The sequence below is a fragment of the Phlebotomus papatasi genome, chromosome 3, assembly GCF_024763615.1.
Source record: "Phlebotomus papatasi isolate M1 chromosome 3, Ppap_2.1, whole genome shotgun sequence".
NCBI classification, from domain to species: Eukaryota; Metazoa; Arthropoda; class Insecta; order Diptera; family Psychodidae; genus Phlebotomus; species Phlebotomus papatasi.
In genome coordinates, this window is record NC_077224.1 from 46,917,839 (window position 1) to 46,938,594 (window position 20,756).

The 20,756-nt window shown below is 33.1% G+C and overlaps 1 protein-coding gene across 1 annotated transcript in view; it reads left to right on the plus strand.

The window, feature by feature from the left end:
* Nucleotides 1-20,756, plus strand: part of LOC129808017 (homeobox protein aristaless) — a 156,389-nt gene that overhangs the window by 51,163 nt on the left and 84,470 nt on the right. The window contains exons 3-5 of the mRNA XM_055857663.1: nucleotides 1,402-1,474; nucleotides 9,998-10,410; nucleotides 10,491-10,883. The gene's annotated coding sequence lies outside the window, so the exon portion shown is untranslated. The remainder of the gene's footprint in view (nucleotides 1-1,401; nucleotides 1,475-9,997; nucleotides 10,411-10,490; nucleotides 10,884-20,756) is intronic.

Consider the following 20,756-nt stretch of genomic DNA (forward strand, 5'->3'; position numbering starts at 1 on the left):
TTAATGTGATGTAGTGCATAACAAATTGCCATTAATGAACAAATTTTGCAACATTTCACAAATCACGCCTCCAAATTAGTTTCCGCAGATTTATTTGGGACAATCTCATTGAGGTTTTTTTTTGATAAAAGTTTTGTCTTCAATGTACTGTATACATTTTTATTTGAAGCTGAATTTAATTTTAATGTTTTAACTCCAAAAAGTGTCACAGAATTAGTTTACACAAAAAATAGACACGACAAATTACATTAGATTTTTTTTTGTCAAAGGTATAATTTAGTTGGAACTAATTTCTCTTTCTGGAAGGAAACCAAGGAAAAAAAAACACTGTTTGAGCTTCTAATCTTACCACAACCATCAGATAATTGATGTGCATATACATAGAAAATTTAGCATCCCAGTGTCAATTTCTGATTTGTTTAGATGAGAAGATTGTGGAGGTTTATAATAGTTACGAATGTTATAATGATTGCTACCGTTTTGTCCTCTCTTGTGTCGTTTTTTTTCCTTCCTGGGCCACCACTGTGTCTCTCACTCTTTGTCATAATTTTTGGCCTTTCCGAAAAGCCCCAGGTCTCCTCTGAAGCCTCACTTAACCGTCATTAGGCAGATAATGAGTCAAATACACGAATTCACGAAACAGAGACTTCTCTCCGTGTTTATCTTTTATTTTTTTCTCGCTATTCTACCTTTTGGATTTCGGTTTGTACCAGGGAAAATTTGTTACTCGTAATTTGGCATGTAAAGAGAATTAATCATTATTTAATTGTGTTGCGCGTTTCATCATCAGATTAGGTGGCATCTCACTCACTTTCTGGCGCGACACCAAACACATCACAACTGACAATGAAGGGGCTCCTCAATTTACCTTTTTTCTGTATGCTGAATATTTATATTTTGATTGCTGACAACACGTAATTCAGTAGAACAATTTAATCTACTATACAATAATGTATAGAATTTATTTTTGATAATACTGTACAAATTGATTCAATGCTATTACTTGATTACTTCAATTAAAGAACAATAACTTCTTGTTGAACATATTACCTTTTTCCGGAAACTGTTTCAGGGAGGAAAAATTATATGAATATTTGTTATTTTGAGGAAATAGGGACACTGAGAGAAATCCGAAAAAGTTAAGATAACATTCCGGAAATGTTCATTTTACCCTGCAGTATTGATCCGAAATCGGTGTAAATATTACCCTTTTTAGGTGTATTAGGGGTTAAAATTACCCCTTTTCATGTTAATTTTACCCTTAAAAAGGTGTAAAATTAACATTAAAAAATGTTGATATATTTTTACACCTAAAAAGTGTTAAAATTATAAGGAAAAAAAAATTAATCGCATCCTCTTTTTTCTCAGTGAAGTAATCAGAGTCATTCTTTTCTTTTACAGGTAATTGGAAAATTCAATTAGCTTCTGTGACAACATTTGTAGACGGTACAAGGAATTTGCGGTTAAACTAAAGGTAAAGTCATTTTTATTTTGTTATTTAATTCACGAAAAATCTAATTTTTACAATATTTAAATAATTATGAAGTGAAAAACCAAAATCTAAAACGATCAGTTTAATGAAAAAACATAACATTGAAAGAACAGAGAAAATGGAACGAAACATGATATATAAATTTCGGAAACCAAAGAACTATCCGAAACTTATCGATTTTTTTCCACATATGTGAATTTAAATTCTTTACGTTAAACTCTTTCAAATGCCATTTATTTATATAGTGTAACTATCTAAAAGAAAAGAATTTGCCATTCAGAATTGAAATCAGAAAAGAGAATGAGAGACAATATTATCAAAATTGACGCGATGTCAAACTTTTCGTGCGTAGCTTCGTGGAAAACTTTCTATACCTTTCCATGAAGGGAGAAAAGAGCAATAAAATATATTTACACCGCTTTCGGAATATTCTTCCCACGTCATTGAAAAACTAAAGTAACTAACAATCTTTCCCTGGCAGCAATTAGGATATTTCGATCAATTGCAATATCAATTGCGCAGAAATAAAATGTCTAAAATTGCCTAATTTGCGTACCGTGTCGTCATGAATCAGTTATTGAAACTAAATTATTGATGAATTGGAATTGTGTAACATGCCATAAGTGCCATGATATAAGGTTGCTACTGATATCAAATGCACTATTCCACTTTAAACCATTATAAAAAATATTTAAACTTGACTTAAGGGTTTATGCGGGTCAAAATGGACAAAGAACGGCATATCTCTTTTCTGATTTTTCTAATTTCTAAAATTTTTATTTAAATCTTTTTTAAAATTCAGCCTCTGAGCCTTGGTTTTCGGCGTTTTCGGAGACCTTTTTGAAAAAAAAAACATGATTTTCGGTGGACAAGATTTCTCGGAATTCGTTCATCTAGAATCCAAAAATGAAATATTCCTTATTAGGGTAAGATGGGGTAATTCGGAATCCTGTTTATTTTGAAATTTTGATATTTTCTCACGTTACTTTTGAAAAACATCTCAATTTCGTCGTTAAGTGTTGGTGATTTTTTGTTATATTTATTTTTTTTTAATTCGCATTTTATTCTTAATTTATTTTAAAATGAATTCATTATTATTATTATTATTATTATTTTTGTTATATATAACTGCTTATGAACTATAGTGCTCTTGAAAGCATATTTCAGAAGTAGAATTTAAAGAATTTCATATTTGAGTAATAGCGGCCACCGCCGTCTTAGCGTTGGTAACCAATTTTCAGAGTGAAAACGGCGGAAAACTCTTTCTCAGATTGTATGAGCCATCTACATCACCCAAAAAGAGTTTACAAAAGAAAAAGCAAAATAATAAAAACAAAAAGGAAAACAAAACAGCCCAAGACGTGAAAAAGCTTTGGATAATCCGCCGTTTCTTCTCTCTAGGAAGTTCATTAATGAACAAAGAATTGAATTCCAGAATTTCTTACAAAAAAAACTTATTTAAATTAATTTTATTTAAAATTAGCGCTATTTAACTTAAAAGGTAAAAAGTTTGCTATTTTATTTGCTCAATCATGTGCATTTGTCGTAACAACTAAATTCTCTGTAATTTTAACCTATATTTTTTTATAATCTGTATCAATTACGACAGGTTCATATTCGTCATTGATTGATGAATAACCTTATATTTTTTTGAGTTTTTATATGTTAATAGTTGCTTGAAAATTGTTAATATTGAGTGTACGAAAAAGAGGTAGTATCCAGGAAAGCAGGAGGAAGCATCCCAGGTTTCGCAAAGTGCTCGAATAAGTGACTTGGATGCTATACCTCAAAAGTACTTTCGCATCATTACCGTTTACCGGTTCTCAACTGATTTAAACCGCTTCATAAATCACTAAAAAAAAATCTACTAGTTTAAAGTGTGATAAAGTTGATTTTCGGACGAAATTACTTATCGGTTTATGACCAGTTCATTACCGGTTCAAAATCGATTGGAATCGGTTCAGTTTTTTTTCGGAAATTCCAAGACCTTTCCAACGAGCCTAAAACATGATACTATTCGGATGAAAGATACGCTCTCATATATGAGCTTTTTTAATCTTTGACCTTGATAAACCGTAAGTAGGAATGGTTCAACGGTATTTTTGTACAGTGAAATATCCGCCTGGGTAATCTCTAAAACAAATCCAAAAATGTTATGAAAAAATAGGTAGGTGGAAATTTTGGGGGATGAAAAATCGAGGGATTTATATACTGCATTCTCCGTGGAGTTCGAGCAGTAAAATATGCTCTAAAAGTGTCCTGGAGATCATGGACATAATGCATGTTTAAGTAGTATGCAAAAATTATATACAAAACATTTGATTGTTAAAAAATACCGTTTTAAATTTAATTAAATGCCTTTTTAACAGTTAGATAAATTAGCATTTTTTTGGGACTGAACAACCCCTGGGTTGTTTTCCAAAAAGTTTCATGTTTGACTCAAAGTGGAGTGCCTTATTTGGTATACTTTTGGAACAATCTTTTCCGGACACTCAAGTTCTTTTCACCGCGAAGCATTTCTTCAATTTTTCATCCAATTTAATTGACATGAGAAGTCATTAAAGAGACATTTAAGTGTGGAACATTTAGGGAATATTAATTTTTTTGTTTGTCTAACTCTTCCATCAAAGCGTAAATTACAATAGTTTTCAGCAATTAAACAGGTCACATTTACTCAGGGTAGAGTCAAATTAAAATTTTATAGTTTGAAATTTTAGAGTTAATGTGTCTTTCTGTACTTGAAGATGGAGTAATTTAACGTGGAAATTGTATTTGATAAAAATCATTTAAGATGCTTTGTCTAACAAATTTGGCTCTTTGTTTGCAAAGGAAAAGGGGGAGGAAGAGGAGGGTGAAAGAAGTAATATTAGAGGTAAATTTGAGGAAGACTCAATTAAGAGACATCATTTTTCACAATTCAATTGATCGTGCATTCTATTTACTGAAGCAATTTCACGTGGAATTTTTCTGCACAATAGAGAAACAGTAGCTCATAAGACGTTAACACAATTTCGAATCATTCAATGGGGGACGTCCAAATAAAAGAAGACAAATTTTCCTATATATATGAGTTCATTCGATGGAATCTTAGGCACAAAAAGGCGAAGAATTTATTAATCTAAGTCAGTAGTCACACAATTCGATTTGAATTTGCCTTAATTGCTTGTTTTTCCCTCAATGGATTGTAACAACATTTTCAATGGCAGACAAATACTCAAAATGTCGATAGGAAAGAAGAGCTGAATCATCCAATATATTGTTAAAAATCTAAATCAATTTTTTAATCCACTTTTCCATCCATCGTGTTTCTTATTTCCAATCCAAATACCTCAATATTGGAGGCACAATCTGCCGCATGGAAGGTCATGTCAATACAAATTAAAGTTTAATGACTTGGCGAATTACTCCTCTTAAATATTTACACATGCCAACCATTCGCATTGATGCGAATGATCTGTGTGCCATTTTTTTCTTATTATCTCCTTGGGAGTCCCTTTTGAAAATTAGCTTCTGGGTGTTGATGGATTTCTCAAAAGTCATTCTTTAAATTTATGACTATGATACTCTGTAAAGTTTATTGGTAGACAAATCTCTTGTTTTTCAGATTGTGAGTATAAAAGATATTGAGTATGATATTGTTTTTAATTTAGCTGCTTTATCTAGGCAAAAAACATTTAGCATGCAAAAAAATTAAATTTATTCAGTAAAATAAAATTATGGTAATCAAAAAAGATACCTAATCTGTAATATACCTAATAAAAAGCTTTTAATACGGTTAAAGAGAAAATATAAAATTCTCTATTGCTTTAATTCAAAATCTATATGATTGTTTACTTGTTTTTAAAGTATTATGATTTCTTATAGTACAAAAAAAAAAGAAATTATATGGCTACAGACAAAAAGTTCTTTTGAGTAGCGTCTCAATCACAAATTCGAACATTTCACATAGCTGGAATGCTTAACAACCATTTTTCTCAAAACCTTATATTTTCAAAATTTTGTTTAAATCTATTATCCCTGAGGAGGTCAGGAAACATAAACAATTTTTATAGTTAATAGATTATATTGACCTCCATTTCATATTTTAGGGTGGAATCACCAGTTCTCGCCAGTGCCCCACTTCTCGCCACTTACATTGAAATCGCTATTTTTCGCAATTCATGAAATAAATGAGTCGCAATTTTTTTGTATTGTTTCTGCTTCTACGCATAGAATCGAAAAATAATAATTATTCGTTTTGGATTCACGATTTTGATCACTTTTTGTAGCAATATTTTCAGCAAGTGCATCGAATCCAACATCTCTTACCAAATGTACTAAGTGTCGTAAAATTTTCATCAGGCCAAAAATACCTATTTGGGTAAATAATTTGTCTATTGAATATTTAATTGCACTTGTGGAATACATAAAATTTGTATTTAGTCAATTAATATTTCATTTTATATTATTTTTGTATAAAAATGAGGCATGGCGAGAAGTGGTAATATTCTGGAATTGATTTTACCACCTGTCGCCATATCTTTTCAATAGGCGACGCTAACTTCACTTCGTATATTCTCAGTTGTCAAATCGGCATTGTTTACTTTCTGCAAAAGCCCCATAATTTGATTTCTTAAATAAAAGTGAAGAAAAATCATTTAAAGAGAGTAATAATAAAGTGATCACAAGGAAAGAGAAATGGTGAATGTATTCTTTTCATAGCATTGCCTAAAATAACCGAGTGTGGTTCTTTTCAAGTGGGTGGCGAGAAGTGGTTACAAATTTTACAAAACTGGCGAAAAGTGGTAAAAAGTGGCGACGAAATGGTTATTTTTGCATTATTAATAAAAATCAGTTTTTTTAAGTAGTCCAGCGTTATGTTCTAGGATTATTGTTTTCACGTATCTAGAGCCAATACATCTAAGTAACTTTAGGACTAAGTAGGATTCAAAAGTTATGATTAAATGAATCTAATTTTTTCCTAAACATGGCGATAGCCGGTTATTCCACCCTACATCACCATTTCATAATATTTATATCTTTATGTCTAGTTAATTTTGTTAGACCTAGCTAGATTGGACCGAAACCTCTGGAAACACTTTAATATTTTTCCGATTTTTCTTTGGTAAAAAAAATCCAGAAAAAAAAGAATTTACAGAGCGTACTCATAAAAAATTGACCTGTTAAATTATTCAGAAAATGATTAAAACTGTTAATTCAAGAATATTAGTGTGTTCCCTTTAGCTGAGATTCTTTACAATTGCAGCTTTTGTTGTCCGAAGTGAAATCCGACCTTGTCAGATCGGGCCTTAATTTTGGATTTAGGGCAGAATCATGTTGACAGTCATTGCTCACCGTTCTTCCTTAATTTACGCGTTTTCGTTGCAATCTTTACGCAAATTCTCAATTACCGTATTACCTTATCTTAGGCCCTTAACAGACTTGAGGATTAGCCGAGAGACGACTTAGCGTAATTATATCCGAAATAATCATTAAACCACATTTCTATCATTTTCCACTAAGCCGTCTCTCGGCTTAAGTCGTAAGTGTGTCTAGGGCATTATATTCTGTGGCACTAGATAAAAATAATATAAGAAAATTGAAGAAATAAAACGAAAATGCGATAAACGGTGAGCTAAAAAACTGTACAATTAATCATTCGTACAGTTTTTTTAGTTTTGCTCACTGTTTATCGCATTTTCGTTTTATTTCTTCAATTTTCTTATATTATTTTCCGGTGGCAGCCAAAATATCGTACCATACCTGTCAAAAATCGATTTTTGTGGGCGTCCGGCCGATGCTACGCTACAAACGCTGCTGGCGAGAAAACGTAAAGAAATATCGACAAGCGGTTTTTGCAAAAGCCAAATATCAGGTGGACGACATCAGATGGTGATATCAGATCCGTACCCCCACCCCCCTTCCCTTTCGCTATTTTGGAACACCACAAAATTTAGTTTTCTCATAACTCAGCCTCTATAGCATCGATCGGGCTCAAATTTTAGTATTTTATAGTTAGGCCTAAGAGCTTTCGATTAAAAGAAAAACTTAACCCCCCACCTCCCAGATCCAAACTAGGAAGGGTCAAAAGTCGAATTTTCAAATGACCATATCTCTGGTTCTAATTGTCAGAATTTGAAAAATTTTGGTGATTTGGAAAGCTCTCCTTAAATGCTATAACTATTTTAACACCTTATTTTCATCCGATTTAAGAAATGGTCCGATTAATCGAAAATTTTATTTTCGAAACTTCGAAATTTTAATATGTTGTAGCTGAGGTCAAGAGCTTTCCAACACTGACCTGACCGGACCATATCTTCGGTGTTTATTAAGCGATTTCGGTGAAATTTTAGTATTTTGTATCTGAGACCGAGATTTTTCTAACGATAGGTCGTATCCATCCCTACTCCACCCCACTGTACCCCGACTTTACCCTTACTACCGAAATTTACCGGACTCTATCTCTGATCTTTATTAACCGATTTCAATGAACTTTTTTTGTTGGTCTTCAGATTCAGACTATTTAAAATAGAAAATGACCAGTGATAAGCCCAGTTAAGCTTACGGTAGCTGAGATTCTTTATAGGCAATTTCGGGGTGCAGCTCGAAGTGCTTGAAAATTCAATTGTACGTTGAATTTTGGGGGTAGAGTATCACGTCGAGTTAATTTTATCCATTTCGACCATCAAGAACAGTTTGCTCAACGCGATTCTGTGCCTTCAAAATTGAACGTATAATCGAATTCAAGCATTCCGAGTTGCAAGCACCCCAAGTAGTAAGTACTCCGAAGTTGCCTGTAAAGAATGTCAGCTACGATAAGTCTATCTGAGCTTAACACTGGTTTATATTGTCCCAAAGCTCCAATTATACTCAGGTTGATCTTATAGAATATTTAATCTGTGAAATTTGGCAGGAAAAGATCAACCCAAACTATCACACGCAGAATTTAGGATCAGGGATGAGAAGTTCTTTGTATAAATGTCTTAAAGTACAACATTATTTCATTGATTTATTGATTTTATTTATTCAGATTCTTTTAGATTCCATTACTTGTGTAAAACTTTAAGAAAGTTTGAGCAGGGAAACATAGTAGGGGGAAGTGGGGCACATTTGAAATTGGGGCAGCGTTGAAATTGGCATTTTTCCCCTATTTTTAAATGGAATTGAGCCTCATCATGATATGATTTAGCTCCGCAAACAGAATAAGGAGCTAAATTACGTTATTATATGGCTTAATTTCATTTAAAAATAGGAGAAAATCCCCAATTTCAAAGGTGCCCCACTTCCACTTAACAAAAAATCAGTAAAATGGTTAAGACTTTTGTCTGCAGAGTTTCTTTTTTTAAACCCTTTAAGGATGACAGGTTCAATAATTGAAGGTAACAAAAGATCACTTTTCCGACTTATAGCAAAACATAGTTTTTTAGAAGGTTGTAGGAACTTTTTTGGGATACTGGTCATCCAATCGTTCTTAAAGAGTTAAGGTAAATTCGCACATTCAATTTGTAGAACTAAAACTTTAACCCTTTAAGGATGAGTGGGATACCGGTATCCCAAAAACAAAAGCTATTTTTTGACTATGAAAGTTATTTTTATTTTGGGGACATCGGTGTCCCATTCGTCTTTAAAGGGTTAAACTAAACAAATTTCAGTACGATAAAATGTACGTAATGTGCGAAAGTGCCCCCATAGAACAGTATCATAATATTAGAATTAAAATTGTACTATTTTTGATACAAATTATTTGATTTTAATTGTAAAAGTATGTTCTAGCTAATTGAAGGTGAGATATAACAATGTTTTTTGGTTAAGAACTAGAACAAAATAGTTGAAAATTACCCTTAAGAGGCACGTGGTTAATACAATCCAGCGAAAAAAAAGTAATCATTAATGTCTATCAAACATTTAATTTGGCAAAGAGCAAGACAAACATGTTGAATGAATTTTTGTGATATTAATTGAGTATATCTAAGAGAGAAATCACCAATGTCCATGGCTGTAAAAGTCACAAAATTATCATTAATGGTCTATGTGGATTGAAATATTAAAATCCAATCTCATATCCATTACAAGTATTTTACGTGCAGAATATTATTTAACATCCTGTCATAATAAATCCATTATTGTCGATTAAATATACAAATTTAATGTAGCGCTAACATATTGTTGATTAACATCATTTAATTTCTCCCTCTTGGCCACAGAGAGTTCTATTGCAAATGGATAAAATGTGTTCTTGCGGATGAATAAATTGCCATGGTTTTCCAAAAAGCACATGAGAAAGGTGAAGAATGATATTGGGCTATAAGAATGTTGGAAAAATCTTTATTGGACCGCGTTTCTTTTTTTTTTTTTGGTTGAATAAAAAGGAAAACTATATAGAAAGAGTCAATAGGCATAAAATTAAATTATATCTCGAAGAAGTTTAAGTGGTAGAGGTTGGTTTAATTGGTGTCTAATGGAGATTTTTTATGTTGTATTTTTTTTTTACTTCTTCATGCCTATCTCACACACCATCGATGGTAGATTTTTATTATATCACGGCAAAAAGAGCTCCACCCTCGATGGCACTTCAATTTGTTTGCCAAAGTCCACATATGAGAAAAATAATGCCCAGACATGGAGAAACAATCATCTCTCCTAAGGAGAGAGAGACACAAAATTTACGCGGGAATCATGCTAATACCCTGAACACACATGAAATATCACTTGGCGGCAAACCGGCGGTGAATTGAAGCGTGGGAGAACAACTTGAGTACAAATGGAAGTATCAATATTTGTCGTTGATGCCGAACAACATCCTTCCCTGTCGCGCCAAAAGCCACTGGGGTAGACGTTGAAGTGAGACAACCAGGTGAGATGCAGAGAATGAAGTTGTGCTTCCAGGTTGATTGTGACGATTGGCTGATGCCGAATGAGGGGCCAGAACAAATGGTGAGGTAAAAAATGTTGCCGAAGGTGGGGCTTCTACCCCGCGACGCCGACACACCTGAGTATACCTCCTCTCTTTTCACCTCAGCAGCAACGAATCGGATTTACCTGACGCTCCACTTCCTCACTCACGATCCATCATTCAGCAGTTGCTGCTCAGCTCTTGTACCGCGCAGTCCGGCAACTTTGCGCCTTTTTTAAAACTATCAATGTGCCTCAAAGTTAGTGCCTTTTAAATTTAATCAGTGATTTTTTTTCTCGTAATTTCCTTTTTGACAAAAAACATTAAGCAAAGTAAGAAACGTTTTAAAGAACAGTTCATGGACCACATCACATCAGTAATTCACAAATGCAAACCTACAACAAAAAAACAAAAATAGTGTAAAAATCTAAAATTCTGTGAAGATATTCTGATGGCCCACACTAAAGGATACTTTGTGATCGTGTGAACAGATCCGCCGTGTCAATTTAATCACAATCGGTAAGTTCTTCCTCTCATTCACTTTATTGCCCATTCCCATATCTCAAGTGATTGCAATTAGAGAAAATGAAGAACAAACATTACTTTTAAGAATGATTTAGTGACTATGGGTGTCTCATTCAGGGATTGATCACGTGAAACGATCGAGTGTGTTTGCGGGACTGATTAAAATCACAAGTTGGTTTGAGATAAAAAACCCGAAATGCATTCAATTGCGCATCGTGATATTTGTTGTCAGTAGGTACAAGTTCAAGTACGACGTGGTGTGCATGAGAAATATACCGACGGATCATAAATGAGAAAATATCGCTATAAATTAACCATCAAAGGAGAATTGGTATTGGATCTCCTGAGAGAGTCATCCTCGTCATCCTTGCTTGGAATCGATCTCTAGTTCAGTAGTGATCTTTAGTTGTCGGTATGGCAAACAGTTTGAGATAGTGCTAATGGTTGTGTTATGAACCCCACTTAGCTTCTTGGATTTTCGGCAAATTATTTACTTCTTTTTATCATCATCATCATTATTTTCAACAACCGCTTATCAATATTGGGGTCGCGGGCCCATTAGATTAACAGCCTATGCTTGTCGATCCTTCGCAACTTCAGGAAGATGTTTGAGTTCGATCTCAAGGCGCTCCTAGGCAAGATTGTGAATTTGTTTCAGTCACCTTGTCCTAATCTGAAAAAAATGTTTTGTTAAACGAACAAATGGATTTTGTTGAAATTTTGTCAAAAGGACGTTATTTAGCAATTTGGCAAAACTTTTTCTTGCATTTTATATGGAAAAACACCCTTTTGACAAACTTTTAACAAGATCCAGTTGGCCGCCGATTTGCCAAAACTTCCATATTCTGTTATGGAAGAACATCCTTTTTACAAACCTGTCTTGTTAATTTGACAAAACATTTTTTTTAGAGTAGGTCTGCCCTGAGGTCGACGTCTCCTCACAATGGCTTGCATAGCTTTTTGGGGCCCAGGTCCCTTGAAAAAGATTGTAGCGTTTCTAAATAGTAACGACGTTAGAATATAACTGATACTGATAGAGTTTTATTAAGGACATTTGTATAATTGTTAAGTGTTTTGATTGTAATGGGATCTTGCTCACAATAAGCCGATAGGCTTCAGACCTATATCAAGGGTAAGGGGGGGGGGGGGGTAAAAAAAAGCTTTTTGGGGGAATCTTCACTTCTTTTTAATTAAAATAAAATTCTTCTTTGAATTTTTGATTGCTGAGTCACATTCTGCTGAGAATGAACAATTAGAAAGATATATAACTGGTTTACTTTCGCATTTTTTTGGAGTGTATACCCAAAGGAAAATATGGATATTCTGAGAAAAAACAATTTTTTGATTTTAGAATCGGTAGATATCCGATTTTTGTGGATGATCACAAACTAAAAGAATGTCCATATTTATAATATTCTTTTTGTAGGACCTCGATTAAATAATTCCTGAGCTAAGATATTATTGATCAAAAAATCGTGATATCGGCTTAGGGGAAAGTGCCCATGCTTTCACGGTCCCAATCTTTACAATGACTAAATTTTTCGTATGTTTTTCAATAAATGTGACTCATCTCATATATATTTTAAAAACTAGGGGAAATTGTCTTGTGTTTAAAATATATCGCAGAGCCGCATTTATTTGGAAACATAGGGATAATTTAGTAATTGTAAAGCTTGTGACCGTGTAAAGCATGGGCACTTTCCCCTATTTGCGATCCCGAAAGATCGAAAAAAATGTTACCGTAGATGCGAGGACTTTACCCCCTGCTGTTCGTAAGATTTTCTTTAATTTTAGTACTTAAGAATGGTACTTTTACCAATCGGACATAGATTAAATCGTCGAGGTCATCCTTAAGTGATATGGAATTAAAGAAAAGCTTCTAAACAGCAGGGGAGCTAAGTCACCCGCATCTACGGTTTTTTTGTCACTTGTTCCCAATTTCTTCCTCACTAATTTACTGTGGATTAAGCCTTGTATCCAGGTACTATGTTAAATAATTTCTAAACTATGTAATTTCTCAAAAAAATACCGTGTCTAAAATGTAAAGAAAATAATTTATTGAATTCTGTATAAAAGCAGTGTGAAGGATATTTTGAAGAGATGCACTGATGGAGACGACAAAGACAAGTTAGTTAATGCGGTTAATTTCATTTCGCCACTTCAGAAAGATGTTCGGGTTCGATCCCAAGGTGCTCCATGGTAAGATCCTGGATTTGATTCAGCTACCTTGTCCTAGGTCTGCCCCCAGGTCGAGGTCTCCTCACATTGGCTTGCTTAGTTTTTCTGGGGAATCTTCTTTAGCTTAGCTACTCACGAACGGCTACGTTCCTCACTCGATCTCGACGAGTGATTCCTTTAACCGCCCGGAAGTACCTCATCTTGGCAGCTTGTACCTCAAGCTTTGAAGACCGATAATTTAGCCGAACGCCTAAGCTCGGCCTTCCTCACCTTCCTCACCACGCTTCTGTAACGTTTCCTCATAACTGCAGAAGCTTGATCGATTCGCGACGAGAGTTCTGTCTCTATCCTACCATCACTCATACTCATAGATAACACCCCGAGAGAACATTTAATCGATGGTCCTAAACCATGAGTACATGATAGTTTGTGATAAATCTTCATTACCAATTTTTACAGGCTGAATATATTGTAGGATCATCCTGAGTCTATTTGGGTTCTTAGGGGCGTAAGTTGTCAAATTGGATGGATTCAAACTCCAAATAATTAAAAAATTCGGACCAAACTGGCAAAAATTTTAAGAAGATTGTATATAATATGAAAAATAACCAATTTCTGTTTATTGCACTGGCTAAAATTGAACCTCTTCGCGATTAATTTCTTTGAATCTTGGGTTTAGAATACGATTTTTTAAAAAGAAATAGTAAATTCATAACGTTAGAAATAGTGAAAATTTGATCAACAGATGGTTAAAAAGAATTTCACCGCCTCTAGAACTATCCTAAAAGCTAATTGGATATATATTGGGCTCACTTTTTATAACTTATTGACCGAAACATTAATATTTAGAAATATTAATATTTGTTTAGAAGACGTGTTTTCCATTAAATAAGTAGAACATATAGAACATCAATTTCACAAAACACTTTTCTTCTTTGAACCTATATTCCGTTGCGTCGCTTAACTCATCTTAAGGTTTCCTTTTTTAAGTTTACTTGAAGTTTTTCTTTTTACAAAATTAGTTGGGGAAAGTGGTCTGCCTTTGAATGCGGCAGTCTTTGAATGTTTAAATTTTTCTCTTACTTTTCAAAGCATAAATTCTACTTTATGAACAAAAGTTATTAGTATTAACTATTTTCTATTAACTTCGCTTAACAAAATGGAATTTTAGCTTTGGGAAATAAGAGAAAAATTGAAGCATTCAAAGGCTGCGGCATTCATAGGCACGCTACTTTTCCCTAAAGTGTAATACTAATGTAATTTATTGAAAAGAAAATTGTGCTAAGAACACTTATGTGAAGTCTTGTGAGATTGTATTTTTTTTTTAATTTTCCAAATTAAAGTAAAATATTCTCTTAAAAATTAATGTTTTTTAAAGCATTGTGAGAATATGTTTTTTTATATTTTCATTTCAAATAATTAGAAAAGTAATTTGTTTTGTGAAAAATCATACTGTATCGTAGTAAAGAATTTTAATGCTTGAAGTTATTAGTAAATAATTATAAATTAGTTAGAATTTAATTTAAATTTAAATTAAATATTTAAATTAAATATATATTTAAAGATTCTTCAATGATCCGTAAAAGAATATTTTAAAATTTAAATTAATTTAAATTGATGCATTTGTTTCATTTTTATCCCGATGAAATTGAATTTTTCAATTGAGAAAAATGGTATTACATAAAAAAGAAATTGTTTCGAACTCCACTATGCATTATCAATTTTTTTTTAACTTCTCACCATACTGGCTGCCAAACGGTGAGAGATATTGACTTCTGGTATTAGGTGACCCCCACACAAGTCAATATACTCTAGCGAAATAACTTACTTAAATTACCCCTTCCCATTTATAATACATTCTTTCTAAAGTATTTTGATACCAATTAAAATAATTTATGATTTATATTTAATATACCATCGAATCGGTATAGAAAAAAACCTCAAGCGAAAAGAGCTGTCGAATCGGGAGGGTTATTACTGAATGATGGAAATAGGACATGACCTGAGTCCTTAAATTGACAATAATTATTTCTTCGACTCTACTTTGATCTTGATTTTTTCCCAAATCTAGTTTTAAAAAATCATGTGAAAACCGATAAGTTTTCAAGGAACTTAGGGGGCACCGCTAGCGGGATTTCTTTAGGTATAGGTGGGGGTAGGTAGTCAGTCTTCGAATTCGTTAACCTTTGAATATTGCATTTTTTTTCTAGAGACAGCTTAACGTAATTATAATCTAAATAAAGATTTAACTACATTTCCATCAGTTTCCCACTAAGCCGTTTTTCGGCTTAAATCGTTAAGTCTGTCTAGGGCATAACCCGTTAAGTATGCTTTTAACACAAAATTTCGTTCAAATTAAAGTTAAAAATATTTCAAAAGCACAGAGTTTACGTATAAAATCTACCAAGCATATTAATCCTTTTTCGGGTTCGATCTTCCCGTGCAGCAGATGCTCAAGACTGTCCTCAAATTGGAACACCCAAATAGCAGGGAATTTATCTTAAACAGTGGCAATACGACTTATCTTTGGTTTTTATTATACCTTGAAGCCCTTTCGTGCGTCACATCCTTTCCTCTCAGAAATTCCTCACATCTAGAGCACTGTACTATTTGAAGTGTAGACAAAAGTGCAATAAAAAATCCTCACAAGTGAGAAAAAAAGGGGAAGGTATGGAGGAGATTGACTGTTGTGTGTGTGCAATTTATTGAAGCACTTATCATAAAATAATAATTCATTCATCTTTCCATTAGCAGTGAGTTTATTGTTTTTTTCATTCTTCTCAATTTAATAATATCTTTACAAACTTCTTGTGTGCAACTCACGCATTCGCGGTAAATTCCGCGTAAGATTACCATTGCAAATGATGATGTTGGATTATGGAAAAAAAAAAGTCAATTAGCATTTCCTTGCAACACCCCGCATTCACTGGCGATCCGGTGTGAATATATATGTACGAAAAAAAAGCTTCATAATGCTGATAAAAGTAATTTGATTGATAAGATGTTAGTGAGAGATTTAATTAAATTTACTGGCGTCTTATGCCACTGTTAATTTTCGCACTCTTCAGTGACGCAGACTGCCCAGCGGTGGCGTCACTGATAAGACGTGAGAAGTTTTTTTTTCTGGTTCCTCATTCATCAGTTTATTAGATGTGGTTTTGAGGACACGAGCACGGTCACATATTTATGAATGTTTTCCAAAACACCAGCATAAAATGAAATAAATCCCAATAGATTGATGATTCATGGGTTTATTTTTACAATCACTTTTGCTGCAATCATTAGTGAGATAATTGTGCGGTATTCACGTGTATCTTACTTGAACTACATTCACATGTCTAATTTCTTCTATTGAGAAATTACAATGTTTATCATATTTTAGCTTGTGAACTAATATCAATGTAATTCTTATATTTTACAAAACAAATCAGTTCTTAATAATAAATTGAATTTAAAGAATAGGAGAAGGTGGGGCAGTTTCACCCCGAAATTGCAAATTGGATTTTGTGATCGTTAAAAAGAAAGATTGTGAACAGAAATACAACTTAGTAGGGGAAAGCGCACTACCTTCGGACGACTCAACAAAAGAAATTCACATTATTTGAAGGCACGAACGTTCGAAGTGAGAGTACTTTCCCCTATCGAGAGCATAGTAGGGGAAAGTGCTCTCCCTTCGAACGTTGATGCCTTCGAATAATGTGATTTTCTTTTATTTTTCGTAAGAGATTTATACTAAATCATCACGGAATTATCAACAGTTGAATGATAAGCTAACTAATATTAAATAGAAATGTGTAATTCTCTTAGGAAAACTAAAAGAAAATTCACATTATTCGAAGGTATGAACGTTCGAAGGGAGAGCACTTTCCCCTATATTTTGCAAAATATGCATTCAAAAATTATTATTCTTAACACTAAAGCTACCGACCGTTTTTGGTCGTTTTTTGGTAAAATGACAAACTTCGATAGGGTAGGATACTCAACAAATTTCTCTTGGAAAAGAGCACAAATTTAAAATTTAAACACTGAAAAATATATTACATGCATAAAGTAAAATACCCTTACTCGACCGGGTTCCTATATTCGACCGGTGGGTCAATTTTTGAATATTTGATGGTGAATTTCATCAATTTCTATGAATTTGTCACTTATTCGTATTATTTAAAGAATAATTGACCTATTAATGTTAGATCATACACAAAATATTATAGCAAATATAATTAAATTGAATAAATAAATCTACCGGTCGAATAGAGGAACCGGTCGAATAAAGGGTACTTTACCTTATTTTAAAAAATTCATAAAGTTTCATAGTGACATTGTACCGTTTAAATATGTGTTAATTTTAAACCGGTCAATTTGACCGGGTCTTGGTAGGTTTAGTGTTAATAAAATTTGCAGTTTAAAATCAAACATGAAACTTTAATATTGTTGTTTTTTTTCTTTAATTTTGTTTTAAATGTGCTTTTAGGAAATATATTTTTCAAATTTTAATTTTTATCAATTAAAACAGTTAGCAAAACCTTGTCAAAGAACATTTTGAGTTGTTTTCAACTAAACTAGTTTAATTTGGTCAGAGAAAATCCCAATGAGCTTAGGGGAAAGTGCCCATGCTTCGTACGATACCGAGCTTCGTTATGACTAATTTTTTCCTATGTTTCTCAATAAATGTGATTCCGCAATATATTTTTAAAACTGGCCACTTTCTGGGAAGTGGGACAGGGACAGGGGAGACTGGGGCAAAATTTGTTAAAACGGAAATTTCAATATTCACTATTTTCTAAAATAAAAGAGACTGAAGCTTGAAATTTTTATTATAGATAGCCTTCATGAACCTTCTTAAACTTACAAAGTTTCAAGGGATTCGAGGAAGAATTATGTAAAATAAAAAATAAAGAAATTTTGAGCTCTATTTTTGGAATATTTGGCTTACAGAAAATATCAATACTGATTAGCTCAATTTAAGCACATTTCTCGGTAAGATAGAGAAAAATTATCTTCGACAAAGTTGTAGAGGAATAAATTTCCTATGAAAATATGTCTATTTGATATTTTTAACGTTTTCGAGAGTAAAACATCAGAAATTATCCAAAGACTGACAAAATTTGCCCCAGCAATTTTGAGAATCTCCACAAAATCGACTTTTAGAAAATGATTCGAAAATCACATTTCTTTCGAGATAGAGGAAAATAGTCTTCTGCAATGTTGTAGAGCAGTAAATTTGCTATAAGAATATGCTCATTATAAAAGTTTTAAGTTTTCTCAGAAAAGAAAGAATAAAATATGCGTTTTGACAAATTTTGTCCCAGTCTCTCCTAGATGAAATTTAGTCATTACTCAGCTTAGGATCGTTCGAAGCATGGGCACTTTCCCCTACATGAAACTGTCCTTCACGTATTTTCAGAAACTAAAGCGAAATTGGCAGAATCATGTTAGAATGCATGCAGTGCTAAATTTCTTGATTCGTTCAGTAATAACCTTTCGAAGAGACAAAGAAACTTCGAAAATCCACTAGAAGCCTAAAGTGCAAGTTCAACTACTCGCCGTTTAATCGCTGATTGCTCTGCCATTTTGAATTTTGGTATTCTTGACATTTCAATCGTTAAATATTTCAGCAACAGTGTGTAAACGTCTGCTGCAAAAAGTGAATTTTTGTGTAGTTCTGTGGAATTTCAGGATGGCAGAACGTTTAAATTGCAATTTAAGAAAAATAAATGTCCTTTTCGTGCACTCACTCCCTTTTCCTCTTGTTCAGTAATAACCTTTCCGATTTGAGAGCGCTCTCCTGTTGAGTTTCTTCCTTTACCGATTCGAAGGTATATCAGAGAGAACTTACCTAAAAACCCGTTGGAAGTTCGAATGTTTAAACGTTACACGAAAGTGAGCAAGTTCACGAAAAGGACATTTACCTTAATAAAATTGCAATTCAAACGTTCTGCCATCCTGAAATTCCACAAAACTACACAAAAATTCACGTTTTTCAGCAAACGTTTGCACATTATCTTTGACATTGTTGACGATTGAAGTGCCAAAAATAACTTGCATTTTAGGCTTCCGGTAGATTTTCGAATAGGTTTGGCTTGGCTTTGGAGTGGCTTTGTCTCTTCGAAAGGTTATTACTGAACGGAGCTTTTGTGTAACTCTTCGTTTTAAAATTTCGAACTGCCAACGGGCTTTACAATATAAGGTAAAGTGCTCTCGAGTCGACCGGTGCCTCGACTCGACCGGTGGTCAATATTTGAATGTTTTAATGGTGAATTTCTATAAAATTGTCACTGTTTCGTATTTATTCATGAAATAATTGATCTATTAATGTTAGATCATAAGCCAAATATTATATTAGTGCAAATATAAATAAATTGAATAAATAACTCTACCGGTCGAATTGAGGAACCTGTTAACTTGAGGGCACTTTTCCTTAAATTGTTTTTGTGAAGACTGATCTTAGGTGCAGCTTAAGGGTTTTATTGGTTTTATCCCATTTCTTTAAAAGAAATTAAAAAATGTAGAAACATGATTAAGAATGCCCATTCAGTAATCTGTCCCAGAATCCGCTATTTGCGCAATTTATTTGCAACTTGAGAAGGAGTTTCCCACCGTTTTTGTCATTGAGGTGACCTACAAACGCTAAGACGGCGGTGGCCGCTATTACTCAAAGATCAATTCCTGTATTATCTGTAACTTTTGTGTTGCAAAATATAAGGATACTTTAAGAATTAAATAAATTAATGTAATATGCCTGGTGTACTTCTAAACTTAAGGTGTGATTATTCCTTAAACTACAAAGTTACTGCAACTATTACTAGCATCTATAAAATTTTTTATTTAGCGAATTTTAAAACTTTCTTACAATTCATCATCACCTAAAGTGATCCAAACAGTTAATTCTGTTTAATCCAATTCAAAGCTTTTAGTCAAAATATCTGTTGTCTCAGTCTAATTAATAAATTCATCATTAATTGAATTTATTTCCGCGATGTGATTCATTAGTTTTTCATGGAAAATATTTATTATATTCTTCAGACTTGATTTTTTTTCTTCTTGAGTCATTCCTATTAGAAATTTTAGAAGAAAATGAGAAATTGCGGTGATTTTGTGACAATATTAACAACCATGTGATTCATGAAAAGGTATGACTTGGAAATGAGAGACATAAAGGGGGGAAATCCTTGACTTGGCATTCCTCAAGGTGGCTCCTCGTGAGGTGTCTGATAAAGTATTTGTTGTGGCGCCAATGCTATCGGTAATATTTTTCTATTTAATAAGAAGACTCTCTCAAAGGAGACGACAAAAATCTCTCATATTACTTTTTTTTGGGTGTTTTTTTTGTGGTCTGTGACTCATGATGTGAAAATTTATTTGAGAGACATTATGGAAAAAAGAGGTGACCTCTTGGATATGATGAAGGAAGTAACGGGTCAGGCATATAGGATGTTTTTTTTTTTTAGTTTTAGATAGTTAGACTCATTGAACTCTGAGAGAGTGCTTTTTAAGTCGTGAATATAAGAAAATTTTACGACTGTACCCGATTTATTGAGAACTTTTTAGGCCTACAAATGACAATTTTATGTAAATGCCTAGGTTAAGATCATTTAATTTAATTTCATCACTCATCCGCAAATTGATCTTTATTTATTTTCTCTCTCTTTCTTTTTAAAATGTGTCTTAATAGAGAATTAATGTGGTTCA